Here is a 16710-nt window from a genome sequence, read left to right as displayed (position 1 = left end):
GGAAGGAACAATAGAAAAAGTAAGATAGAAATAAGAATTATTATGATATTATTGTGAAAATAAAGGGAAAAATAAAAGTATAATTTAAAAAAGGAGACTCACTACCATGTTATACATGTTCTGCCTGATGTTCAACAGACATTTATTTATCTTACTTGTCTAGTATCAAGTCTTATTATTTATTCATGTGTTTGCCTCCCCGGACCCCACCCCCATCAAGCACACACTCTGAGCTCCTTTAGGGCAAGAAATCACGTCTTATTATCATCGTAGTTCTGCTGACGGCAAAGAATTCTCAATAAAACAACTTCTTGGTAAATGTTGAATTAAACTGAAGAGTTCCAAGACCTTCTAGAAGTTTGGTTCTCTGCTCTTTTTAGCAGAGCACGTTGCCTCAGTTTACCTGAGTCCAAAGTTGTCGCCTGTTAACTATACAAACCAGAATTTCTGTCCTCCTTGTCAAAGACTATTAAAGAGCAGAAATCTCACTTCAGCCTTAACTGATCTGTGACTTAATTTGGGAAGCCTCTCCTTGCTCAAGATTAGACATTATTGAACAAAGAATACAGAAGAATGAACTAAAAATAACTTTCTGCTATAATGGAACAACAATTTAAAAATTTAAGCAAAACTCTCTGCCACAAACCTCAACCCCTTAAGAAGCTTCTAGCTGTTTCAGAATTTGAAGGGAATATTAATCGCCACATTTCAGCCAAGGACAACACCATGTGATTGAGCTAGGAATGAAATCATTTGGGTATGTATTTTCTGGAACCCTGCCCTGAATAGTTTTCTTCTTGACATATGTCCAGCTCTTTAAAACGGCTTAACATTAGTAAGGCTCATAGCTTTTGAGATAAAATCCTGTCTAGAATACAAAAGAAGCATAGAGAATGCCCCAAGTGAGGGAGAGAAAAGAAAGGAAGAAAGCATTTGTTGAGGGTGAGAGAGCATTCACCCTGATAGTGCGTGATGAAGACTGCTTTGTTAACGAGAGCCTCACCAAAAGAGTCATCGTGGTGGCTGACGTGATATTTACTCCCAGAATTGGGACACTTTGGATTTAGCTAAGAATCGTCTTCAAATTCATGCATTATTCACATAATCCGCAAATTACTATGTATTATTTTTTCATTCCTAATAAGCAGGCAGAAAGTCGCGGTAACATCCACTGCAGCCATCATTCTAGCAGCTTCCTTTCCATTAATCTTCTTGCTCAACAGAATCCTGTCGGACCTTCAGAAAGAGTTTTGGATGCTCCCAGACCCCAGGTTCAAGGGTTCTTCCGCCAAATGATTAGTAAGTAATGTTTATAGTAATGTCTACCCACCTAGGAACATTTCTGTCTCCGTTATTTTACCATGATCAGAGCCTGATCCTAAAAACCAAGTGGAAAACATTTTAAGAAAACAAAAGGGATGAAAACCCCTCTGTGAGGCCAGATCTGTGGAATTACAGAGACTTGGTAAAGGCTCTGCAGCAGCTGGGAACAGTCAGCCACAGAGTGCTGCAGAATTCATAAACCAAGTTAAGAGTTTTGGTGCCCTGGAAAAAGCTCTAAAATGTTCCAATCATTAAATTACTCGACTGAAATCATTTTCAGATGAGCAAATTCAGGACAAACATTACCAACTTTTTAAACTACATCATACGTTCCAAAAGCAAAATGGAAAACAATAAAGCGGAATGGTCTGTTCTTACCCCACCTGTTTATACAGGTAATGTCAGATTTAATACAGAAGTGGTGGCAAAAGAAATCTCTGATATGTTTGTCCTCAGAGCCAACAATATGACTCCAGAAACTCGGGGTCACTGATTCAAAGGAATTTAATCGGTAAACGATTCTGCCAAGCAGAGTGGTTAATGTCAGGACATCTAATACATGGTGGCTACTCAGAAAATGTTCATCTCAGTGATACATAAATCTAGGGGAAAGTGACACTTGATGAAGAGAATAAGGTGAAAACCTGAAGTTTGGCAGAGTAACGAGGGCCTGTGGCAGACGAGAAAAACAACAGCCAAATAAAGGTAAGGCAAACACTCGCAAACTGAGGTGTTGACAGAAAATTAGAGAAGACCATTGTAAAAAGGAGTGAGTGGCTGATAAGGTCCAATGTAGTCATATGCCTCGGAAACCGGACCGGTAAGTGTCAAGAACATTTAACAACTTGGTGGTGATCTGGATGATAATAGTTAACAATTTGCATCCGAGACTCATTCAGTAGGCAGCCTCTACAATTGCCCCCAACTCCTGGCATCACCTGCTTCTGTGCCCTGACCCTGAGGGTGGGCTGGAGTTAGTGCCACAATCCTGGTGAATGGAATCTGGCAGATGGGATGGATGTCACTTGTGATAGTGGGTAACAGAGAGACTGTGGCTCTTCTCTCAGGCTGTCCTCTGACTTTCTTTCTCTCATTTGCTTGTTCTGGAGGAAGCCGCCTTGTGAGCCACCCTGAAGGGAGAGTCACCTGACAAAAAAAAAAACCCTGATGTTTCTGGCCAACAGCCAGGGTAGACCTGAGGCCGGCCGCAGCCATGTGTATCCGAGGGCATTCCTGCAATCATTTACCATGTTAGGAATATGTATTACTAGACATAGATTTCTTCCATTTGTCTCGAGAAGTACCATGACATTATTGCTGAAGATCGCTTTGTAGCCATTCTCTCACCTACCAGCAACGAGTGGTGGCCCTAGGGACTTGAGGATGGACACAGAAGACATCTGCCCTAAATCACCGGCTGACATAGCTCTCTTTCTCAAAGCTTGGAGTCAGCTCACTATTCTAACTGGTTTCTTGTATAAAAAGAAGGACTCTGGCCTCATTCAGGTCCACCTCTTACCAGCTGGCTGTGTTAACATTGGGGAAATGAGTTAAACAAGCTTTGCCTCAGTTTCCTCACAAATAAAATAAAGATGATAATGGCCCCTCCTTAATAATAACAGTGAACATTTATTGGGAGCTTACTGCATACCAAACTCTATTTAAGCACACTAAGTGTGTTAAACTCATTTAATCTTCTCAACTCTATGACATAGACTTTATTATTATTATTGCATTTTATGATAAAGAAACTGAAGAAAGGGTAAGAAGCTTTCCTGAGGTCACACAGCTGGTAAGGGGGCAGAGACTGGATAGAGGGTTACTGTCATGACAGACCGCCATAATGGTTGTATGTGAGGCCCAGCTTGGCACATAGTAGGTATGTGCCGTGACAAATGCTAGGTGTTATTTCTAGGTCACCTTCTGCCCATGATATTGCCTCAGAAACAATCACAGAAATCTGTCGGAGGCCACGAGCGAGGTAAGTAGCACAAGTTAAAGCACTGAGTCTTGTTATTAAAACCAAGTTAGTGGGATAGTGACATGCCAGAGAGGCAGTTGTGGGTTTTCTAGGAAGCCGTCAAGTAGAAGCAGCCAGCGGAAGCCAGGCACGGAGCCAGTGTGGATGGACAACTAGAGGCACGCTCCGGAGAGGAACGAATGCTGAGCTCTCACAATGGCTGGAAGAGGTCTAAGAATGGAAAAGGGGCGACTGTGCCACCGACCCCACTCCTTTCTAAGATAATCTCCAGTGGTCTAATCCTTCTGTTTTTCCGTTTCGTAACTGCAGAGTCATTGGCTTTCTTTCTTCCCCACAGATAACCCCACTCTACTCATGTGGATTCTTAGAACATTTTTTCCATTCCCCAAGACGCACTTAGGCTAACCCTGCTCTTGATTCCATCTGCAGCCAAGCTGAATTTTATGGATCTTCACTTGTGTTGCCTCCAACCCTATTTAAAACTTGTCACTGAGTTCCTATTTTCTCAAAGATGTTTCCTGCAATCAAAAAGATTTATTATTTAATTGGACTTCCATGGAAATAATTTTAAGTGTTCCCCCCCCCCCTTCTTTACAACTCTTCAGCACAGATTTCTGTTCTGATGTTTTTCAGAAACAGGACTTCTGGGGACTGTGTTGTGATTTGTGATATCCTCCGAGCGACGACTCCTTCCTTTTACAGAGGCTTTCCTTCTCTGACCGAGGTTAACCCCCTACCTATGCCCTTGGTGCCATCTCCTTCTTCCTTCCTTGAATCTACACTTTGTCTCTGCCTCACCATCACCCATGTCTCCCTCTCCTATGTCCCCCCCTCCCCAATTTCACTGGCTTCCTGTCTCTTCCAGTCTCGCTAATCCCTTAGCTCTCTTCCTCTTTCCTTCCTGCAGTGGTCAAGTCTCTCCAATAAGTGGTATCACTTATAATTTCATTTCCTTGGTCCTATTACCCTCTAAAAATACCCTTTCCTCCATGGCCTATGGCCTCCTGATTGTCAACGTCCATAACCATCCCTGATTTTGTCCTCTGTGATCGCTGGGTAGCACTTGGTTTTGTTGACCCACCTCACCCTTCCTAAATTTCATCTCTTCTGGCTTCTCTTTCTGGAAGTGGTGATTCCTCCAAGCAGCTATCTCTGATTTCCCAAAATAAGATGTGACTTCCTCCTCTCTGCAATTGTATGTGTCTATGTCATATCTTCATATCTGCCCTTATAGCTTATAAATTCCTTGAGAACAGTGACCTTGTTTTTATAACTCTCTCCATGCACATGTATACACATTCCACCTGGAACTAATACAATGGCCTGCTCAAAGCAAGTATTTAACAAACATTAAGTACAGATACAAACATGGTCTCAAAATTCAGGATGCAGGCTGAATGTGGTCCAAAAATGAATTTAATTTGGCCCACTGAAGTGATTTAAAAAGATTTGAGTTAATGATCAGCATTTAAAAATGGGATATTTCCAAAAAAGTATTTAAAAAATAAGAATTGGGATTGTTCACTTAAAAAACTAGGATGTCTTGCTCATTTGCTTTGGCAAGTCTGACTTAATCTGGTCTGGGTCCCCATTCCAACATGGCAACAGTTAGCAGGATCTGAGTATCCACTGTCACCTTGGGTGGGACACCTGTGTCCCAGGTTTTCACTTCACTCATTGACATTTTCTTTATGGTCCCTCTAGGCACTTTTGTATTATGAACTCTTGATAAATGAACCAAAACAACTGGATTAAGGAAAAACAGACTCTTCAGTTTGTCAGTTTTCCTATTCACTTTGTTATCTGGCTACCTATTAAGAATTTGGAGTGGATGGGAAGCTGGAAGTCTCTCTGAGCTCCATATAACTGGCTTGGATCTGGAGATAATGCTTCTTTCGTGAAGCCTTTCATGGTTACTCCTGCTGCTACAGAATCCTCAACATCAACACACAACACACACACACACACACATACACACACACACACACACACACACACACGTCTTTAGCTACAGATATGGTTTAACTTCAGCTGCCTGTTGTCAGTGTTTCCCCTACACACACCTTCAATGCATCTTGAGGTCTATTTCCCTTTATGCACATGTTAGTGAGCTTTTGGTTGGTGAGCAATGGAGGAGGAAGAGCCTTGGTGGCGACAGAAAAAAGAGAAGGAGGAGTTTGGAAGGGATGTTCCCCTGGGCTGGCCCTATGGATGGAGTGTGCCCTTTGGTGAAGAGGGAGAATCCAAAACTAACACAAGCATCTGGAGGGGCTCTGGGTAGAGCTGCCCAGATGCACCAGGAGGCACAGAGTGGCTAGAATTGTAAAGGGGTCCCTTTTGGCCTTTGCCAAGAGCTTTTGGCCCTCTCTTCACCCGGAAGTCTGGAGGGTTTGGAAGTGGAAGGGATAGTACTCTTGGCCTTCTTGTGATGGGCTGTGAAGGCAAGAAGGCTCGCCACACTGAGGGCAATGTCGATGACAGAGAGCAGAAAGGGAAGAACAGAGCAAGTGTGCAAGTTAATAAACTGGTTGTAGGTCACTTGTGAAGCATCTTCTGGTAGCTCGCTGGAGTAAATGGAGGACATCTTGCTGGGGTCCTGCCATTACACAGATGGGGGCTACTGAGCTGTTCGACATTGGTTTACAGGGATTTGTGTGTTCATCTATATTCATTGGAATATAAAGTCGGCCTCTTCAACAAAGAGACCTAAATAGTAGTGATTTAAATGAAAAGTTAACTTCTTCTGTGGGTCAAAGTTCAGGGAGATGGTCCAGGGGTGGTATGGCAGCTCCATAATCATCAGGGCCTTAGTTCCTCCTATGTTGCTGCTCTTCTGTCCTTACGATGTAGCTTCCACCTCATGGTTCTAGATGGTACCTCCCGCTCCTACCATCACGTCTGTATTTCAAGCAGCAGAAAGGAAAAGAAGGGGGAAAGGCGAGGTCTTTGCTTCTTTTTAAAGGTACAACAGGGAAGGTGCACAGAACATTTCTAAAGTCCCACTGACCAGAACTTTGTTACAGGGCCACCCCTAGCTGCAGGGGAGGCTGAGAAGTACAGTGTTTGGCTCGGTAATCATGCACCCACTTAAAAATTCTCTCTCTCCAGGAGAAGGGAAGAATGAATGTTGGATTTCAAATAGAAGTCTCGGCTACAACAGCTGTCTCTACTAGACTGGAAACTCACTAATGACCAGGTCTTTGGCAACATTGATTCCACCAAACGTTAGCATAATATGTGTGCATAGTTGACGGCTCATTAACCAGATCCGCCATGAAATCTGCTCTTGCTACCTTTGTCCTACAGGCTAGTCATGGAGTTAGTGCCATCCCATGGCAATGTCAGGGAGGGGCTCTACACAGAATCCCCCAATGCACACAGCTGCTAATGAAGACAACAGAAAAGTTCTGGGTAGGTGTGTGTTTGCTCGAAGAAACACTATTTATTTATTTATTTAAAATGTTTATTTTTGAGGCGCGGGGGAGGCAGGGGGAGAGGCAGAGAAAGAGGGAGACAAAGAATCTGAAGCAGGCTCCAGGCTCCAAGCTGTCAGCACAGCTGACTATGTGGGGCTCAAACTCACGAACCGTGAGATGGTGACCTGAGCCGAAGTCAGGGGCTTAACTGACTGAGCCACCCAGGTGCCTCTGGGGAAACCCAATTTCTAATCATCTTTATAAAAACCAAAGAGAAACCTCAGCCGGTAAAATCAAGAGACAAACAGCTTGCGTTTCTCCACTGATTTATGACACAGGTTTCCTCAGCGTGGCTCCTTTGCCACTTACCAACAGATAGATACTGGGAATGTCTTCTTCCATGGCCTAAGGCTATTAGTGGAGAGCAAAGAGCTTTTCAACTAAAGATTGTGCACTGCAAAATTCCAAACCTACAGGAGATTTGGCTGAAAGGCTCATTGCTTGAGGGTTTCCAGCCTTCCTTGAGGGCCTTGTTTCTAGACAATAAGGATTCCTGGCCCCAGGGCTGAGGTGTGTTTGGGGACTTTAGGAGGGTGAGTGTACTGACCTCTCAGTCCTCGCTTTAACTGTGCAGCCCGCCATTCCCCGAGGTGTTGCCAAGAATTTTTTTCTGAAGTACATGGTTTCGAGCATATCTTCTGTAAGAACAAGGGTCCTATTGACAAACGCAGCGACGTGGAAAGAGCATGGATTTAGAATAAGGCTTTGTTTTTTGTTTTTTAAGTTTATTTATTTGTTTATTTTGAGAGAGAGAGAGTGGGTAAGGGGCAGAGAGACTGGGAGAGAGAATCTCAAGCAGGCTCCACACTGTCAGTGCAGAGCCCAACACAGGGTTCAAAACCAGGAACCGTGAGCTGAGCTGAAGAGTCAGACCCTTAACTCTCTGAGCCACCCAGGCACCCCAGATTCACTTTGTAGCAAGCCCCCGCTCGACCACATAGGTAGGGGACTTCAGGCAAGTCCTGTAACTTTATAGACCCTCAGTTTCCTCATCTATAAAGTTGGATGCATGCCTCAGCAGGATCGTTAAAAGAATGAGATCAGCTAAAATCATCTATCAGAAGAGCACCTTGTACATAGAAAAACTCTGTGATGATGTTATTTTTATGCTGCTTTGACTGATGAGGAGGCCGTGCCTCGGATCCCTCCCACTGTGTGGGAAGGAACATTTGAAGAAGAGTCGCATTAGCTCCCTTCTGATATTGCAGCCCCCACGTCTGGCTCATTGTTTCCGTGGCTCTCCTCCACAGCCACGAATGGCCCATTCTCAGGTTAGTCAGCAGATTAGAGCTTGGCATTCGAGTCAGAGAGACCTCGCTTTGAAGTCTGCTCTGCAGTTCTTGAGTGAGTTACTTAGCTGTCTGCGTCAAGACTTCCAAGTGGGAAAATACAGCAGTGTATCAGTTAGGATGGTTTTGGCTGCAAGTAGCAAAACGATACGACTCACATTGGCTTAAGCAGTCAGGACACTGATCATCTCACATAATAGGATGTCCCAAAGAATGCAGATTTCAGGGCTCTTTGACTCAGTGGCTCAACTGTGCTAGCTAGGAAGCCAGTCTTTACCTCTCCTGGCCCCTTCCGCCCTCATGCTGGCTCTGCCCGGTTAGCTATATGCTTGCAGCCGATCTAAGCATCAAATATTAAGGAAACTTTTCTAAGAAGTGCTCCAGGAGCATTCTCCTCCCAACTCACTTTCTAGATGAGAGGTACACATGGCTGTGGTGTCTTTCTTGACTGGATGGGGGCCCCAAAACATGATGATCTGTGGAATCCAGTGGCGTGTGGCAGGTGGTGAAAGAATCCACCTGAGGCAGAACAAAGACGATAGAAGGGTATTGAATACACCACAAGGGAGTGGCCGGCAGGACAGCAAAGAAGAGACTGTGTGCAATGAGGCAGTGGGTGGGGCTGTTTTTAAAAGAGGAAGGTCAGGGGGTATGGGGACATATGGAATTTTTCCTTTTTTGGTAACTGCCTGGTTGTAAGTAGCCCATTGGTCACCTAGGGCTTAGGGGTATTTTGAGGTGGGTTGCCCGATGGGTCTGACAGTATTCAGCCAGGGAGTCACTGTGGATCCTTCTCCCTTACTCAGGTTTCCATTGCTCAAGCCTGTTGCCTAAAAGTGGCCTCTACAGTGGCCATTCCTGAACCAAGTACTGGGAAGGGGATAGGCTTACCCTGAGATAGATCAGGCCCATCATTGGAACAGGGATGCATGTGGTTTTCTGCAGGCTGCACTTGGGGAAAACAAAACTGACAGTGATAAAAGAGAGGGGAAAATGGATGTGGAGTGGTCCCTCTGCCAGGATTCCATCAGCCCATCAGGGTTATAAGAAATACGGTAATGAAAAGGAAAACACTGGCTCCCTTTATTCACTACTCACTGAATACTTCTGTACTCCAAGTGTGTGGGGTGATTTTTTTCCTTGATACCAAGCAGTTCTCTGATTCTTAGTGGACACCAACTAGGTGTCCTACAAATTTAACTCAATTTCATTCTATTGGCACGATCTACCTGGAGACAGTATCAGATCTCACAGGTGAAGGGCACAGTCCCCCCAGACTGTCCCCAGTTCCCATTTTGAATGCCAGTCACCAGAGCAGGTTACCACCTGTGCTTCTGGGCTATAAATCTGGGGTTCTCATGACCCCCCTCTTGGGTTTGATAAGTTGCTAGAGTGATTCATTGAACTCAGAAAGACAGTTTACTTACTAGATTATTGGCTTATTATAAAAGGATACAACTCAGGAACAGCCATATGGGAGAGATGCACAGGTAAGGTATGGGGAAAGGAGTGTGGGTCCATGCCCTCTCAGGGCTCACCACCCTCCCAGCACCTCCATTTTCAGCAAACCAGAGCTTTAGGGATTTTAACAGAGGCTTCATTACATAGGTATGATTGATGAAGTCATTGGCCATTGGTGATGAAACTCTGTCTCCAGCTCCTTTCCCCTCCTGGGAAGCGGAAGTAGTGTGGGTAGTGTGGGGCTAAAAGTTCCGACCCTCTAATCACATGGTTGGTTTCCTTGGCAACCAGCCCCCATCCTGTGGGCTTTCCCAAAATCACTTCATTAACATAAACTCAGATGTGGTTGAAAGGGGCTTGTGTGGAACAAAAGATTCCCTTCCAGCCTTTATAGCACTTATCACTTAGCAAATTACACAGGTTTGAAGAGCTCTGTGCCAGGAACCCAAGACCAAATATGTATTTGCTTTTGTATCACAATATCACAGGTAGTGAGTGCTTCATAAAGAGTACTCATTAGTACTATTGCTCTCTTGTTTCCCTCTGCCATCAGGCTCTTTATTCTGGATCTAGCTGCCTCAAGATCCAGATATGTGCTCATATGGACATTCCTAAAATGTGGCAGCTTCTGGTATCAAGCAGAACTATGGGCGCTTTTTTTCTTTAAGTTTGTTTATTTTGAGAGAGAGAGAGAGAGAGAGAGAGACTCCCAAGCAGGCTCCACACGCTGTCAGTGCAGAGCCACGAACCATGAGATCATGACCTGAGCCGAAATCAAGAGTTAGATGCTCAACCAACTGAGCTACCCAGGCGCCCCAGAACTGTGGGGACTTTTAAACAGAGGGGACAAAACCCCTTCACGCATAACCATACAGAATTCTCCTTAGGACCTTTATGAGTCACACGTGTCCTTGAAGCAACCCCGTGGGCCTCTCGCTGTGCTTGCTGTGCTCGGGGAGCAGAGGGCCTGGCACAGTCCTCAGAGGTTGATCTATGGCTGCAAGAGCTTGGCCTAGCAGGTGACACGCTCTCGGCCTTTATCACTAACCCCAAGGCCCTCACTCCTCTTTCTTTGCTAAATCCAGCAAATGAAACCATGTGCTTATGATTCACAACATCCTTTTTGGCAGTTATCCTGAGCAAAACTGACTGTAATAGGAACAATATTATGAAAATATTAATCTGATATAGTTTTCATTTGCCTGTAGTTCTTGAGTCATAAGTCTGAGCATTAAGCTTATTACTCAGAGAAAGAGGGCGTTTGCGTCTAAAAATAGCAAAATGCTGTTTCTCATAGTCCATTCTTGGGTATGGGTTTCCACTTTAGAACATTCCAAAGCATAGAATGGGTTATTTTTTACAAGGCCATCTGGCTCAAATGCCTGCTCTTAAGACACGTTCCTCACATTTCCTAGTTGGAGGTAAAGGAAAACAGCATCCCATAATAACTCCTTGGTGAGGGTCCTCTTACTCCCTCCCCCCCAAAGTAGGTTCCTTCACTCTTTTCTCTGGTCTCCTTGCTTTCATTGTACTATTCCCTCCACCTGGCTTTGCTTTCTCCTTGCCTACCACTTTTTTCACCCTTCCTTCAAAACACAGCTGAAAGTTCATCTTGAGGAAAACTTTCTTGAACAGCCTTGAATTATGCAGGTCATTTTGTTGCCGGGTGGACTGCCGGTCCCTGAGACCTCTGCCCAGCCCACCCAGGGATGTCGCTGGAGGCTCCTGGTCGTCCTAAGAAAGAATTAGAGGACAGACCAGACAGCAGGGGTGAATGGAGCAAGTGGGGACGTTTGCTAAAATGGAAGTACACCCTTGAGATGTGAGAGCAGGTGAGCTCAAGGGAGGTCTGAAAGATGTCTCGCGTGCAGTTGTTTACTTCTGCCATATGTATCTACTCCCAAGACAACGCTATAGTAATAGTACACGTGACGCGTAGAAAAAAATGGAGGCGCGACCAACCTTGTTAATTGGATGTTTCATTCTAATCACATAGATGGTATCCTAGTGAGGACAGAAGTGTCAGGTGACAGAGACAGAGGTGTTCAGAAATTTGTTGCTTCCTTTCGAAATGTAGTAAAACCTGCCAACCAACCAAGAGAAATTCCAGCCGTTGCTTCCAGAGGTTCTTTTGTGGCCTTTGAAGTTGATGACTAGGTGATACACAGCCTCATCAGTGTTCTGACCTTGTATAACACTAGCCAGGAGTACTGGTCATAGAGGCAAGAATCTGCTTTCTTATCTAGCTCTAGTGTTAAGAACAAGCCCTCACATGGGTAGGAAAACAAAGAAACTGTCTATTAGAGGCAAGGTAGCACCCAGAACTCATCTTACTTGGCCCCGGAAGTGCTTGTCACAGATTCATTAGCCTCCCTTTGGAGTGTCTCCTTAGATGTAGCTAATGAACATTTTTAACCCAATAAATATAATTCTATACACACACACACACACACACACACACACGTACATATGTATGTATATTCCAATTATCCAATCTTTTCAACATGCTCAAAAATATAGAGATTCCACAAAATTAAAACAAAACACCACCTATTTCTAAAGCAAACACTAAATATATATTGTGTTGGAACTGATTAATTCATAGGATTTACCAAATCCAAAGAGGCAGAGGGGCACGTTAGAACAGCTGAGATCATGAGATACTGAAGTTATAGGATAATAGACTTTTGATTGAGGTTCAATATGGCTTCCACTCCAGATATTAGTAATCAGACTAGCATTTTTGGACTGGGTCCTTTATTTTAGACAGACTTCATTTATCCTGCCTACAGGATTGTCCAAACCTTCTCCCATCTGCTGGCACTTTCTATCTAATATTTTAAGTTTCCTTTTCTTTTAACCAAATGCTTTACAGGAATATGACTTTCTCAAGGTTTAGCATTTGAGTTTCTTGTTTTGTATGCCTTTTTATGAGGAGTTGTTTTTTTTAAATATCAGTTCTGTAATGTTTTTCACTTCTTTACCTAAGCATTTAATGTAATTAATAATCAATAACTGCCTATTAGGTAAGTCAGTGACTACTTCATCCCCTCAAAACCCTCTTGTAAGTAGTTAAGTCTTAAGATATTGTTCCATGAATAATTCAGTGAAAATCTGTCCTTTTGTTAAATGTAGATAGATGAGCATGTTTAATAAGAGAATAACATGGGGCACCTAGGTGGCTCAGTCGGTTGAGCATCCGACTTTGGCTCAGGTCATGATCTCGCATTTTGTGGGTTCGAGCCCCGCATCGGGTTCTGTGCTGACAGCTCAGAGCCTGGAGCCTGTTTCAGATTCTGTCTCCCTCTCTCTCTGCCTCTCCCCCACTCGTGCTCTGTCTCTGTCTCAAAAATAAATAAACATTAAAAATTTTTTTTAAAAAAAGAAAGAGAATAATGCACGTGGTTTCATCCAGTTCTCTCCAAAGGTCCACATAGCAGCTCTCAGCCAAGTGACCTTTCCCTTTTGTCTCACCTTGGCTCCAGAAAAGGAGATGTGCCAGTGACAAATGATATAAGATTCTGATTTGCAAGTTTCCTAAACTTTCTGGAATGAAATGCTGACTCACTGTTAGAAATGACCATTTTTTTTTTAATGTTTATTTATTTTTGAGAGAGACAGAAACAGATCGTGAGTGGGGGAGAGGCAGAGAGAGAGGGAGACAGAATCTGAAACAGGCTCCAGGCTCTGAGCTGTCAGCCCAGAGCCCAATGCGGGGCTGGAACTCACGAATCCCGAGATCATGACCTGAGCCGAAGTAGGATGCTCAACCGACTGAGCCACCTAGGCGCCCCAAAATGACCTGTGTTTTTTGTTTGTTTGTTTTTGTTTTTTTTTTAATGTATGAAATTTATTGTCAAATTGGTTTCCATACAACACCCAGTGCTCATCCCAACAGGTGCCCTCCTCAATACCCATCACCCACCTTCCCCTCCCTCCCACCCCCCCATCAGCCCTCAGTTTGTTCTCAGTTTTTAAGAGTCTTTTATGCTTTGGCTGTCTCCCACTCTAACCTCTTCTTTTTTTTTTCCTTCCCCTCCCCCATGTGTTCCTGTTAAGCTTCTCAGGATCCACATAAGAGTGAACACATATGGTATCTGTCTTTGTATGGCTTATTTCACTTAGCATCACACTCTCCAGTTCCATCCATGTTGTTACAAAGGGCCACATTTCATTCTTTCTCATTGCCACGTAGTACTCCATTGTGTATATAAACCACAATTTCTTTATCCATTCATCAGTTGATGGACATTTAGGTTCTTTCCATAATTTGGCTATTGTTGAGAGTGCTGCTATAAACATTGGGGTACAAGTGCCCCTATGCATCAGTACTCTTGTATCCCTTGGGTAAATTCCCAGCAGTGCTACTGCTGGGTCCTAGGGTAGGTCTATCTGTAATTTTCTGAGGAACCTCCACACTGTTTTCCAGAGCAGCTGCACCAGTTTGCATTCCCACCAACAGTGCAAGAGGGTTCCTGTTTCTCCACATCCTCTCCAGCATCTATAGTCTCCTGATTTGTTCATTTTGGCCACTCTGACTGGCATGAGGTGATATCTGAGTGTGGTTTTGATTTGCATTTCCCTGATGAGGAGCAATGTTGAACGTCTTTTCATGTGCCTGTTGGCCATCCGGATGTCTTCTTTAAAGAAGTGTCTATTCATGTTTTCTGCCCATTTCTTCACTAGATTATTTGTTTTTCGGGTGTGGAGTTTGGTGAGCTCTTTATAGATTTTGGATACTAGCCCTTTGTCCGATATGTCATTTGCAAATATCTTTTCCCATTCCGCTGGTTGCCTTTTAGTTTTGTTGATTGTTTCCTTTGCTGTGCAGAAGCTTTTTATCTTCATGATGACCATGTGTTTTGATCCAGGGTCCAATAAACAGGCAGGCATAGTTGGATTTCAACAACTACCTAGTATGTCTGCAAATAACTGACACTATCTGAGTTTGCAAGAGAGATCTGAGGCAGAAATAGTGGCATATGGAGTTCTTTGGAAAATAATTCCCCAATCCAAATTGTATTCTGTTAATCTGCCTCAAAGTACTCTATCTTTTTTTAATCCTATATAGCATTTATAATAATTTTAATAACATGTTTGAGTCTTTAATTTGTTAATGGTCATCTCCCCTGCCCATCACGAAGCTCCAAGAGAGCAGGAACTGTTATTGTTATTTTTGAGGTATCACTTACATATATAAAAACACACAAATCCTAAGTACGTAGGTTGATGGAAATTTTTATGTGCATATACACTCACATATCTACTACCCATGTTAAGATATAGACCATTTTCACCACTCCAAGAAGTTCTTTTTAAAATTTTTTTTTTATGTTTATTTATTTTTGAGAGAGAGAGAGAGCACAAGCAGGGGAGGGGCAGAAAGAGAGGGAGACACAGGATCTGCAGAAGGCTCCAGGCTCTGAGCTGTAGGCGCAGAGCCCAAGGCGGGGCTAGAACCCACGAACCATGGGATCATGACCTGAGCTGAAGTCAGACTCTTAACCGACTGAGCCACCCAGGTGCCCCAGCCAAGAAGTTCTTTTATGTAAGCTCCCAGTCAATATTTCTATTTTGTATCACTGTAGGTTAATTTTGTCCGTTCTTGAATTTCGTGTAAATGGAAACATATAGTATGTTTATTCTCTTTTATGTCTGGCTTTTAAAAATTTAATATAAATGGCTTAAGATTCATCCATATTTTTCTATGTCTTTAGCTTTATTTTTCCTATTAGCATATAATATTCCATTCCACTATATATCACAATTTACATACCATTCTCCTGTTGATAAACTTGGGAGTCATTTCTCACTTTAGCCACAATGAATAAAGCTGCTATGAAAAAGCCTTGGAGAAGTCTTTTTGTGATGTACACATTCATTTCTCTGAGGTATATGCCTCGGGGAGACATGCTGGGTCATAGGGTAAACACATGTTTAACTTTGTGCATACTGCTAAGGAGTCTTCCAAGATAGCTGTGTCATTACACGCCTCCCCAGTCACAACTGAGAGTTCTCATTGTCCCACATCCTTGTCAGCACTTGGTGTTGTCATTCTTTCGGTTTTAGCCGTTCTGTTTGGCGCACAGAGGTATCTCATTGGGGTTCCAATTTGTATTTCCCTAATGGGTAATTAGGTTGAATGAACATCTCTCTCAGGATTATACTTTCTTTCCCACAGTCCGTAAACACAACTATGTGTTGGTTGAGCAGGAACTACTTTGACTAAATATAAATGCAGGTATAATGGAGTTTATACTTCTTAGGTTCTGCTGGCCCAGTTTGTAAGAGCTGTCTACTCTAAAAGCACAGAATTTCTATTAGGAGTTTTACCTTTCGGGGTGCCTGGGTGGCTCAGTTGGTTGAGCATCCAACTTCAGGTCAGGTCATGATCTCACGGGTTCGTGGGTTCAAGCCCCGTGTCGGGCTCTGTGTTGACGGCTCAGAGCCTAGAGCCTGCTTTGGTTTCTGTGTCTCCCTCTCTGCCCCTCCCCTGCTTGTGCTCTGTCTCTGTCTCTCAAAAAGTAAATAAACATTAAAAAATATATATATATATTATATAAAAAAAGAAGTTTTACCTTTAATTTCTGTGACGTGTGGAGAGATAGTCTCCCCAGAAGGGATTTTCCTTGTGCCATTCTATCTGAAAGTTTGGTTCCACAGAGAGGTTTTGTAGGATGGTACACTGGGTTGAAGTGTTTCCTCTTCAAGTTCATGCCCACCTGGAACCTCAGAATGTAATTTTCTTTGGAAATTGAATCTTTGAGGATATAATTAGTTAAGATGAGGTTATACTGATTCAAGGATGGGCCTTAAATCGAGTGATGTTATGTATATAAGAAGGCCGTGTGAAGACAGAGAAGCACACACAGGGGAAAGAAGACCATGGAGCAAAGACTGGAGCGATGCATCAGCAGCCCAAGAAACACCAAGGATTCTGGAGCTGCCAGAAGCTAGGAAGAGGCTAGGAGGGATGCTTCTCCAGAGCCTTCAGAAGGAACATGGCTCTGCAGACATCTTGATTTCAGACTTGCAGCCTTCGGAACTGTGAGAGATTAAACTTCTGTTCTCTCGAGTCGCCTGGCTTGTGCTAATTTGGTATGGCAGGCCTAGGAAGCTAATACACATGGATTTATGGAGAATTTCATATTCAAGATGATGGAGCAGGTTCAGCTGGGAA

This window comes from Herpailurus yagouaroundi, unplaced genomic scaffold (genome assembly GCF_014898765.1).
Source record: "Herpailurus yagouaroundi ecotype Mexico unplaced genomic scaffold, PumYag 186, whole genome shotgun sequence".
Lineage (NCBI taxonomy): Eukaryota > Metazoa > Chordata > Mammalia > Carnivora > Felidae > Herpailurus > Herpailurus yagouaroundi.
The sequence above is the reverse complement of the archived record's forward strand: the minus strand, read 5'-3'. Positions refer to the sequence as shown.